The sequence below is a fragment of the Echinops telfairi genome, unplaced genomic scaffold (genome assembly GCF_000313985.2).
Source record: "Echinops telfairi isolate 266 unplaced genomic scaffold, ASM31398v2 ScPeMD7_7469;HRSCAF=8507_0, whole genome shotgun sequence".
NCBI lineage: Eukaryota > Metazoa > Chordata > Mammalia > Afrosoricida > Tenrecidae > Echinops > Echinops telfairi.
In genome coordinates, this window is record NW_022111372.1 from 35841411 (window position 1) to 35852181 (window position 10771).

Here is a 10771-nt window from a genome sequence, read left to right on the forward strand (position 1 = left end):
CCCCATAATTCATTATGACTCACACAGCTTGATGTCTCTGCATAGCCAATAAAACACAGGTAATCGTGTTTCTGGTATTGTCTACTGTCAGCCAAGATCCATCCACCATCAGCAATGCTATCCCTCCTTTCATGTCCTCTTCTGAATTTGATTTGCATTTTTGATAGGTCCTGTTAATGTACTGCTGCAACTGTTTTTCAATTAACGTCAGTAAAATTCTGTGACTTGTGAGAGTAGTGATAGTATGTGGTAATTGCTGCATTCTGTTGGGTTGCGTTTCTTTGGAACGGACACAAGCATGAATCTTTTCAACGTCATCCAGAATTATATCTCGTGTGGAAACATCTCAGCTGGCGTCCTTTCAATTCTTGGAAACGATGTTTTCTTCACCAACGCCGTTAGTGCTTCCTTCAGTGCTATGGGTCCTTGATCATGTGCCACCACCTAACACTGCAAAGTGCCCATCGTTGTTCTGGCCACTGTGACTACCTGCATTCCTCTGTCTTCTTCCTGCATCATCAAGATTCCGCCCACTGAATCCTTCAATAGTACCATTTGAGGTTTGATGTTTTCCCCATCGGTTCTTGCTTTTCCCTTTGGGTTTTCAAAGGCCAGGGTTGAGAAATGTAATGGCATTCTACTATGTAACTTTGTCCTCTCAAGCTGCCCTTTGAGATCTTCCGTTCTGCTCTTCACCTTCATCATTATTTTTCCTACGAGCTTCAGCCACTGTGTGTTTAAGAACACGTTCCACAGTTCTTTTGGCATCTGTTTTGGTATCTTCTTTCATTCCTGTCTTTTCCATGGCACTTTATTTCCCTCTTGTGTGGGGTCCCCCATGTCCTCCCACCGTGTCTCGGGTCTTCAGTCATTAGTTTGCAGCATGGCAAATCTATTTCTGAGATGGCATCACAATTCTGGTGAGAGCCACTCATCTTCGTACGTTGGTTTTCACGGGCTTGTTTCCATTTGCTTCAGCTTCAACTTGAGCTTGCCTGTGAGCAATTGATGTTCTGCTCTGCCCTTGTTCTGTCCGATGGTTCTGAGCACTTCCATGACCTTTTCACAGAGGGAGTTAATTCCTACGGATTCCATTCAGGGAGGTCCACATGTACAACCATGGTTTAAGTTGTAAAAGGTATGTGCAAAGAATAAGTCATTAGTTTTGCAAAATCCTATCATGCAATCTCCAGCATCATTTCCATCATCAAGGCAGTATTTTCCAGCAACTGATTCTTCCTCTTTGCTTCCAACTTTCACAATCCAATTGCTGGTGAGCATCTTAATTGCATGCTTTATCAATTTCAGACTGAAGAAAGTGAAGCCATCAATCTCTCCGTCTTTGGCCCCGTGGTCGGTGCACAACATTTAATCGTGGTCCTGCTAGGCCCATGGATGCTATCTTGCCACTGACTGATTGTATTTCCAAATAGAGCATGAAACATTCTTCTTGACAGGGATTAGAATGCCATTTGAGGTAGCTAGTTTACTGTGCCAACCTGGCCGATAAACACATGAGGGATTAATTGAAGGGCAGAGGGATAAATGGCTCAGTGAGCCTCGCCTTTCGAGTTCTCGGGCTTCTTGCTTTCTGATGGTTGGAACAGGGTGCAGCTGCCTTAGCCAGTTCCCTGCTTTAGCTGGCAAGGCTGACTTCCTGCAAGACATCCCCAAGGAGAAGCCGCATGGACCTACCCTGATGCAGCCCTGGGTGCTGGAGCAGCCGTGTGGAGACCCCTGCCAGCTCTGAGATGCTTACACATTTCACTGATTCGGCTTTCTTCCTGCAGTCGGCATCACTGTGTGTGTTTTGTGAGATGGAGGAGGACTTTGTGGATTGGAGTTGGACATATGGGCTAATGTTGGACTTGTGGGCTTGGGCAGCACTGGGTTGGGATTTTTTTGATGTGCACTTACCTTTTATACAAAACTCTCTATTACACATGAGTTTCTGTGGATTTGTTTCTCTAAAGTACCCAGACTAATACACCATTCCTCCAGAATTTGTTATTGCTTGCACCGTAGACTATGTGATCTCCTGATGCCACATAGCCGATGTCAGTAGCTCATGAGAGTGTATGTTTCTTTGTGTGTTCCATTTCATTTCGACAACTTCTAACTTTTCTGGATTCATACCTTGTACAATCCACATTGTGATTATCAAGGGGTGTTTTCAGCTCTTTCTCCTCATGTTGAGTCATGCCCCATCAGCAAGTGAAGATCCCCAAAACTTTGCTTTTATCCACAACATTAACACTTTGCTGACTGGCTATTTCAAACCCAAACTATCCTGGGAGATCAGCTGTTTTTCCCACGAGTCACTAATTCTCTTCCCTGAGAGGCTCAAAGGTGAATCTGTAGCTCCTCTAGAAACAATGGGAGAACGCCAGGTTCTGTGCTGCCTTCGGTTGAATTATCAGTTGCCCATCTGTACCCATTTCAAGTAAGAAATGTTTGCATTTCATTTTTTGGTAAATTCTAGTTGCAATAAATTTTAAATGCACTGAATCAAAAAAGAAGATGACTTTACTATACTATTGTATGCTTTTGTATAAGATACTCCCTTTTTCTAAACACAGGTCTGCTCACCTGTCTCCTTTCATATACCTGCTCTAAGGCACCACGCAGTTAGGTTTTATAGTCAGTGGCCTTTTGTCTTTCCATATAATGAGAACAGTTGGTCCCTTCCTCAAAAACATCATCTCTCCCTTCGAAGGTGCTTTGATTTTTGTTTAGTAATGGTGGTAAGACCGGGTTCTCCCTTGTAGCACCAGAGAGCAGTGTTTGGGTTTTCAGTAATATCTCAGCATTGGGCGTGCTGTTGGGGTAATTATCTTGGTGAGCCTGGTGCCACAAACCGAGAAAAGGCCATACCAGGGATGACATGGTGTCTTGTAACTAACTATTTGCCTTCACCAGAGTGAGATTGCTATTGCAGATGCAGCCAGTGCCACGTTCACAGAGCACCTTCACTGAACCCCATCTCTCATTTGTTTTGCCAGGCTGTATGTTCTAATGGCACTAGGTCCTTCCAATGGTAGCCTTGCTTCCTCGAGTGATAAGTGCTGTTTGAATGGAGAGAGAGCACATGGCTGGCATTGTGACACCCATCTTTGTGAGGTGTAGCCTGTGAATTATCTCCAAGGTGAGTGTGAGGATGTTCTCAAACCTCATTCTAGTCATAATTTTAGGAAAGCTGATCCTTCAAACAAGGGATCAGCTGACCAATAGTATTTCCATTTGGCCTTTTCCATTTGCCTCACCAATATATAAGTAGGCCAAGAAGCTCCTTTGTAGCCTACTGATCATTTCCATCCATAATGAAGGATTAGCAGGCATGTGGTGACATTTTTCTGTTTGGTGATGGTATACGTTGCCTTGAGAAGTAATTAGATCAAAGAATCCATAATCAAAAAGTAAATTCAGGGAGAGTAAAAAGAGGAGCTGATACCAAGGGCCCAAATAGAAAGTAAATGTTTAGAAAATGGTGATGGCAGCATAGTTACATATATGCTTGAAACAGGATGTATGGATTGTTATAAGAGCTATAAGAGCCCCCAATAAAAATATCTTTAAAAAATAAATAAATTCATTACTTCACTTATACTTTGTAGATCCCCAAGTTGAACAGTTAAGTCTGAAATGTTTGTATCATCCTCCGAGTTTGGTAAAATGCCATTTTCCACCCATTCTTCTTCAGAATCATTTTCACTCTGGAATGCTAGCACATTGCCTTTTTGTCTCCGTAGTGAGCTAATGTCAAACTCATTACAGTCTTCTGAAAGAGCCCCATCTCGCAGCTGTCTGCTATATTCCAAAGTCACTCAGACAACCGAATGAAGTATCTGCATATAATTCCATATATTTATATGGCAATACACTGAGGTTCTAGACAAACTCCGGGCCATTGCTCATGCCCTCCTTCAATGTAAGAAGCCTTTGTTCTAAGAACCTGGCATTCTGTGATGTTCACCCTTCCGGCACAGTCACTGAAGACAAAGAGGGTGCATAAACAAATGTGGTGAAGAAAGCTGGTGCTGCCCAGCTATTAAAAGATATAGCATCTTGGATCGTAAAGGCTTGAAGTTATGCAAGTAGCCATCTAGCAGAGAAGCAACAAGTCCACATGGAAGAAGCACACCAGCCTATGTTATCATGCAGTGTTACCAGGACTGGTAACATGCATCAGAAGACCACAAACAAAACCATATTGTTGAAAACTAGGGGTGTCAGAGCAGAGACCCAAAGCCCATCCGTAGAAATGGGACATCTCCTCACAGAGGGGTCACAGGGAAGGGGTGAGGCAATCAGGGTGCAGTAAAGCACCGATGAAACACACAGTACTCCTCTGGTTCCTTGAGGCTTCCTCACCCCCCACTATCATGACCCCAGTCCTGCCTCTCACTGCGGGCTGCACTGGAGCATGTGCACAGGTATGGATAAGACATAAGAGCTCACGGCACACAGATTCCAGGCACAGGAATTGGAGTAGCAAGACCAGAAGGGGGGTGGGGAGTGGGAAGAGGTGGGGAGGAAGGGAGAACTGATGGCAAAGATCAACACATAACGTTTCCCCCGCCCCCTGCCCCCCACCCCCACAGGGGGGCAAAAAACAGAAACCATGGGGGAAGGGAGACAGCAATTGGTGTATGATATGAAAATAATAATAATTTATAATTTATCAAGGGACCACAAGGGTCGGGTAGGGGGAGAGGAGCTGACACCAAGGGCTCAATAGAAAATAAATGTCTAGGAAATGATGGCAACATATGTACAAATGCGCTGGATACAATTGATGTGTGGATTGTAAACATACAGTGGTTTGTTTTTTTAAAGAGTGCTTCACTGCGGCCATGCTTTGTTTTGAAACGTTTGCCTGATAAATATGAGTAGAAGAATCAGCAGTCTGGCATGCCATCTCTCCTGGGATATCGATTGACCCGTTCAGTCATGTTGTAGTTGTCAGGTGCCATTGAGTGGTTGCGACCCACAGCCACCTCAGCAAAACAGAAGGAGACACTGCCGGTCCTGTCCTGCACCACCCGCACCATGGTCCCTAGGGCGAGCCCACCGTGGCAGCCACCATGTCAATCCATCTCCTCGAGGGCCTTCCACTTGTCACTGCCCCTCCGCATAGCCAGGAGGAAAAGTGGGGATGGTCAAGTGAAGAGACAGGCGCTGCTGTGCTTCGGTTATCTCGCACACTGGCACTTGCTAGAGTTGGAGCCTACACTAAGATCCTTAAGCGTGCAGTGAGCAAGCTTAGGCAGCAAGCGCAATTCTACTCTGAGGAGGCGGCTCTTCTCTCACTGGACTTGAGTGCCTCCCCACCCGAGGGACTCCGTTTCCGGCACTCTGTCTGACGGCCTTCCAGTGGCGGTTTCAGATGCGTTCTCTGCCGCAGCTTCTTCTGAAGCAGACGGCCAGGTCTTCCTTTCTAGTCTGTCTTAGTCTGGAAGCTTATATGGAAACCTGCCTACGATGGGTGACCCTGCTGGTATGGGAAACACTGGTGGCCTTGCTTCCAGAATCACAGCAACGCACGAGTCACCCCAGTACAACCAACCGACAGACGAGTGGTGGCAGCAACAGCCGATGGAAGCAGGAGCCAAGCAAGAAGGTAGCACCAGCTTCAGAGCCCCTCACCTTCGTGGAGTTCCCTCATCCTGCTTCCCAAGCTCTGTGGGAGGGGCTGTCATGGAAGAGGGTTTTATTTCTGTATGAACCTCTCAGTGGTCCTGCCCGGTATGCAGATGGGGCAGGTAGTCACAGACCGATGCAGACTGCTTTGAACAGTAGCTCCCTTAGTGGAGACTCCCTATGCAACAGGAAGCTCATCGCCTGGCTATCGGTGTCATTATTGGTGTTGTTTTTTTAAACGGAGAACCTGAGAGATAAAAGGGCCTGCCCTTATGAGCTGACCCGTGCCTCCACCACCTCCCCAACTACAGCCACCCAAAGATACCTTTCAGCCCTACCCTGTGTACCAGTGCATGTGACCTTGTATGGAAACATGGTCTTTGGTGGTGTTACCTTGAGATCATCTCAGAATAGGGTGAGTCCTTACAAAAAGGGGAGAAGAGGCACAGAGACAGAGAGAGGGACAGAGGGAGATGGTCATGTGAAGACAGGCAGATATTGGAGTGGTGTGTCCACTGGTCAAGGAACTCCAGAAGTTACTGGACACCTCAGGTCGAGAGCTGCAGCAAGGGGGAGGTTTTAGAGAGAACATGGCCCTCCCAGCACCCAGAATGTGGGCTTCCGGTCTCCAGAATTGTGAAAATAAAGAACAAGTGTCTTTCGTGTTAAGTCACTCGCTTAGTTGCCCTTGGTTGAGGCAGCCCCATGAGACCAAGTCACTGCTCAACGTCCCCCAGCGGGGATATCAACCTACCTGTGTGTCACTAAGTGTCTAGCTGCTCCCTTCACCTGCAAGTTGACCAGTCCCCTCTCCTTCATTGCTCTTCAAAGCACCTTCATTATCTGAATCACACTGACAAGGATGGACCTAGAGAGACCAAAGGAGCCAGTAAGACAAGAGCAGCTGAATTCAGGGCCAGAGCTGGCCTTAGAGGCCCCAGCATCAATTTGGGGAGCAGCACTTTCAGGAGAGTCCAATCACGCACAGTTCGTGCGGCCCCTGCAGAGTGTATGAAGGACCCTTTTCTGAAATTCATTTACCTACCCTGAGCCGGCCAACACCCTAACACATGAGCTCCTTGAACTGGGCAGAGGCGCATGGGAGGGCACCACACTCTGTCCATCAGGCACACATTCGCCAGAACCAGGGTTCTGCCTCTATGGGCCATGTTTCTTGAGTGTTCCTGAGACCGCACATGGCCAGCGAGGGCCATTGTTATACTGAGCTTATGAATGCACTCTTAATAGGTTATCAAGGTAAGGGTGACGCAAAGTTAGTTATGCTGCCTACTTCTTCAAAATACATGAACCTGATGAGAGGTTGGAGACAGCAGCACGGAACAGAGAGAGAATTTAGCCAGGAATGTGAAGTTGAGAAAGATTTTATTGAGGCAGGGAAAGAACTCCCGGGAGGGAATGGGAGGGCAAGGACGGGGCCATCTTGAGCCCCTGGGCAGGTTCCAAGACCCAAGGAGTTAGGTCAGGGAAGTGGCACCTGGCAGTGAGGCAGTGGGACTTATCTAGGGTATGAGCTTAAAGGCATATGAGCCGGTAAGGGGAAGGGAGGTTCTTAGTGTTGTGGTTGCCAGATTTGGGCCAGGTGACGTTTTGTTAGTAAATCATGTTGTTCCTAGGAAACAATGATAGGGAGAGGGGGCTGAGTTCTGTCTGGGGAGGTTATCTTGTTCTTAGGAAACAATGCTAGGGAGAGGAGGGCTATGTTCTTTCTGGGGAGGTAAGCTCCGTGAAACGCTGAAGACAGGTGCTTTGAAGCTCAGGTGTTTTGAAGTTCAGCCATGTCATTTGTCTTCTCAAGAAGCTGGGACAAGGGGCTGCTTTGGTCCAGATTGTTAACAGATTTAATGCACGATGGTTTTGAAGGATTACCTGTGCCAGGGATGTAAGTTGTTGCTGCAAGGAGGTGAGAGTTTGAGGTGGAGTTTGTGACCAACTGGATTGTTTAAAGTTCTGTGTTTGGATATGCTGTGCCCTAATGGGTGAGTGTGCAGACGTGGGCATGCAGATGCATGGACATAAGTGAGCGAGTTTGTATCAATCAGTGTGAGTGGGCACATGGGCGTGTGAGTGTGTGCAGGCATGTGTACAGAATGTGAGTGACTATTGTATGAATAGTGAATAGAGGAGTGTGAGAATGAATTGTAATGAATATAGGAGTGTCAGAATGAGCTGGTGTATTAACAGTTATGTCCGCAAACTTTATGTAGAGAAAAGCAACATTCGTCTAAATCTGTGAAGTAACAGACTAGCTGTGGGTGAACATTGGGCAGTGACAAGGAGGGGATGGGGACGTGGAGGATTGGAGTTGGGTTGGCGGTAAGGTTTCTGGCAATAGTGTCGGCCTTATTATTGCCCTGTGTGACAAGAGAGTTATTAGATTGATGTTCCGTGCAGTAGATGATAGCTATTTTTGTCAGTAGCTGCAGGGTCTCTACGAGATTGGCTATTGATTTACCGTTTCTAATGGGGAACCCCTTGGTGGTGAGAATTCCCTGCTCCTTCCAGATGGTGGCATGACAGTGAGCTATAAGGACCGCATACTTAGAATCAGAAAATGTTGGCCATTTTTCCTTTAGCTAAATGAAGAGCTCGAGTGAGAGAAATAAGTCTTGCTTTTTGAGAGGTAGCTCCGACTGAAAGGCGTGCAGCTTTCAGGACTTGATTAAGTGCGACAACAGCATAAGCAGCTTGTTTTTGCCCTTGAGCATCTACATTAGAACTGCCATCAACAGACAAAGTTAGGTCTGGGTTAGGATACGGTTGATTGGAGAGTTTAGGTTGGGGCAGTGTTAGTTCTTCAAGTGCTTGTGGGCGGGAGTGACTGTTGGGCTTTGGTGAGCCTAAGAGTAGAGGCAAGAGGGTTGCTGGGTTTAAAGAGGGAACCTGGTGCAGGGTTATGGTAGGGTTTCTGAGATGGATAAAAACAAACTGGCAATGTCTTGCAACAGCAAGTCAGGAACTGTTTCACACTTCCAGGTTTATGTGGTGTGGCAGTGGAGTGGAGGGGGGTGAAGGTAAAGGTGTAATGGCTGCGAGTGATAACAAAAAGGATATTGGGGGAGGAGGAGTGGGTAGGAAACGATTCCATTGGAGACCTACTCCCAGCTTGGAAAGGAGATTCCTGTCCCGTAACAGCGCAGGACATGAAGGCAGTATTGGGAAGGAATGAGAAAGGGGGGAGTTCCCTACATCTAGAAACAAAGGTGGGGTTACTAAGGGTTGTGAGGGATTACCATCTATACCCACAACCGTGCCCTGGGAAGGAGACGCAGGGCCCGAGAAGGAAGAGAAGGCAGCTCCCATGTCCACTACAAAGAGACTGGCTGACCCGCTACCTTGACTGTCACCCGAGGCTCAGCGAGGGTTACTGGGATCATTGAGTCCAGGCATCTTCAATCGCTGTTGGTGGCTAGGCCCAGCAGTGCCGACAGCAGGTCAGGGTTTGGCGGGACCGTCCCTCCACAGCTAGGTGCCAAGGGGCAGTCGCTTCTCCAGTGACCTGCTGACTGCACACAGGGTAAGGCTTGCTGGGTGGTTGGGGCTGTAGGCAGTGCTTAGCCCAATGTCCTCCTGGCTACCCTTAAAACAAGGTCCAGGTGGCGGATAGTTAGAGGTGTGGTTAGAAGCGTTATTTCCTGATGCATTTGGACCCCTTCCTCCAGCTGGCCTCAGAGCGGCAATCAAAGCCTGGGCCTACGAGCGAGCCTGCTGGCATGCTCGGAACTCACACACTGCCTCAGCCCCTTCCTCCCAAGCGTTCAAAAACTTTAGATGCCATGTTTACCAACTCACAGATGGGGGTCTGAGGGCCACCCTCGGCCTTTTTAAGTTTTGTTTTTTTTTTAACTAGCAGACAGAGTTATAAAACGAGTGGCTAAAACAGTAGCTTCTGCTGGAGAGGCAGGGTCTACCCTAGTGTACTGGGCTAAGGCCTCAGTCAAGCGTGAAAGAAAAGCTGCAGGTTTTTATCTGTCTGCTAAATAACCTCTTGCAGCTTGTCAAAGTTAACTGCTTTATCAGAGATGGCTTGCAAGCTAGCCAGCAAACATCGTATCATGCGGTCTCAGGGAGCCTTGCCTTCTCCTTCAGCTTGGGTATCTGTTTGATAAGTCCGAGCTGGCTCCTCCCTAGGAGCTGCCTGAGGGCTTATGGGCATGGTGGCATCTGTGAGGTGGGCCTGGTCTGCATGCTGCCAAGCAGCGGTAGAGACCCACTCCCACACGACAGGGGTAAAGGTGGAAGTGAGGACTACATAAAGATTATGCCAGGTTAAAGGTATCAGAACTCCTTAATAAAGGTGGTAGGGTCCTGTGAGAAAATACCCAGCTGCTTCTTACAAAGGCTGCGACTGGGGGGGGCCTGGGAGGCTGTGGGTGTTGCTTCAGAGGAGGTTGAGTCGGGAGGGAGAGACAGAGAGAGACTCTGGGGAGTCTGATAGTTTGGCTCAGGGGAGGGGACAGGTATAGGAGGTGCAGTCGCCTTGGGGAGGGGATGGGTGTCGGAAGCACAGTTTCCTTGGTTTTGGGGAGTGCCTGTTCTGGGAATTGAGCCAAAAGTACTTGTGCAGATTGGCAAGAGATACAAAGAGATGGACGGGAGTGGAGAAAGAAAAGCCTGAACGTATGGCATCTTAGACCATTATGGGGCTTGGTGTCAGAAGTTGTTGAGGTCACAGAGAATATTGAAATTGAAAGTACTGTTTTCTGGCCAGTGCGACCCTTTGTCTAATTGGTATTGTGGCCACACTTGGTTACAGAAAAGGACCAGATGCTTAGGGTGAATGTCTGGAGCCAGGCCCAGATCAGTGAGCTTGGTCAGGAGGCATCCCAAGGGACTCTCCCTGGGAGGCTTCGAGAGTGAGCTTCCCATGGTGTCTTAAACTTCAAGGGGTCTGGTCAGAGGAGAAGGACGTCTCCTGATCCCCGTCCACACCCATCAGTCAGGAGTTGGCCTGGTAACCCTGAGAGGCATCCAGGTCAGAATTAGGGTCCCCGTGGGAGAGTCCTGGACTTCCTGGAACAGGAAGGTTCCCTGGCGCAGGCCTGCAGCTTAAACCAGCAGACAGGGACCTTGGGTCAGTGACAGTGAAAAACACCGCAGGAATCTGGGGGGG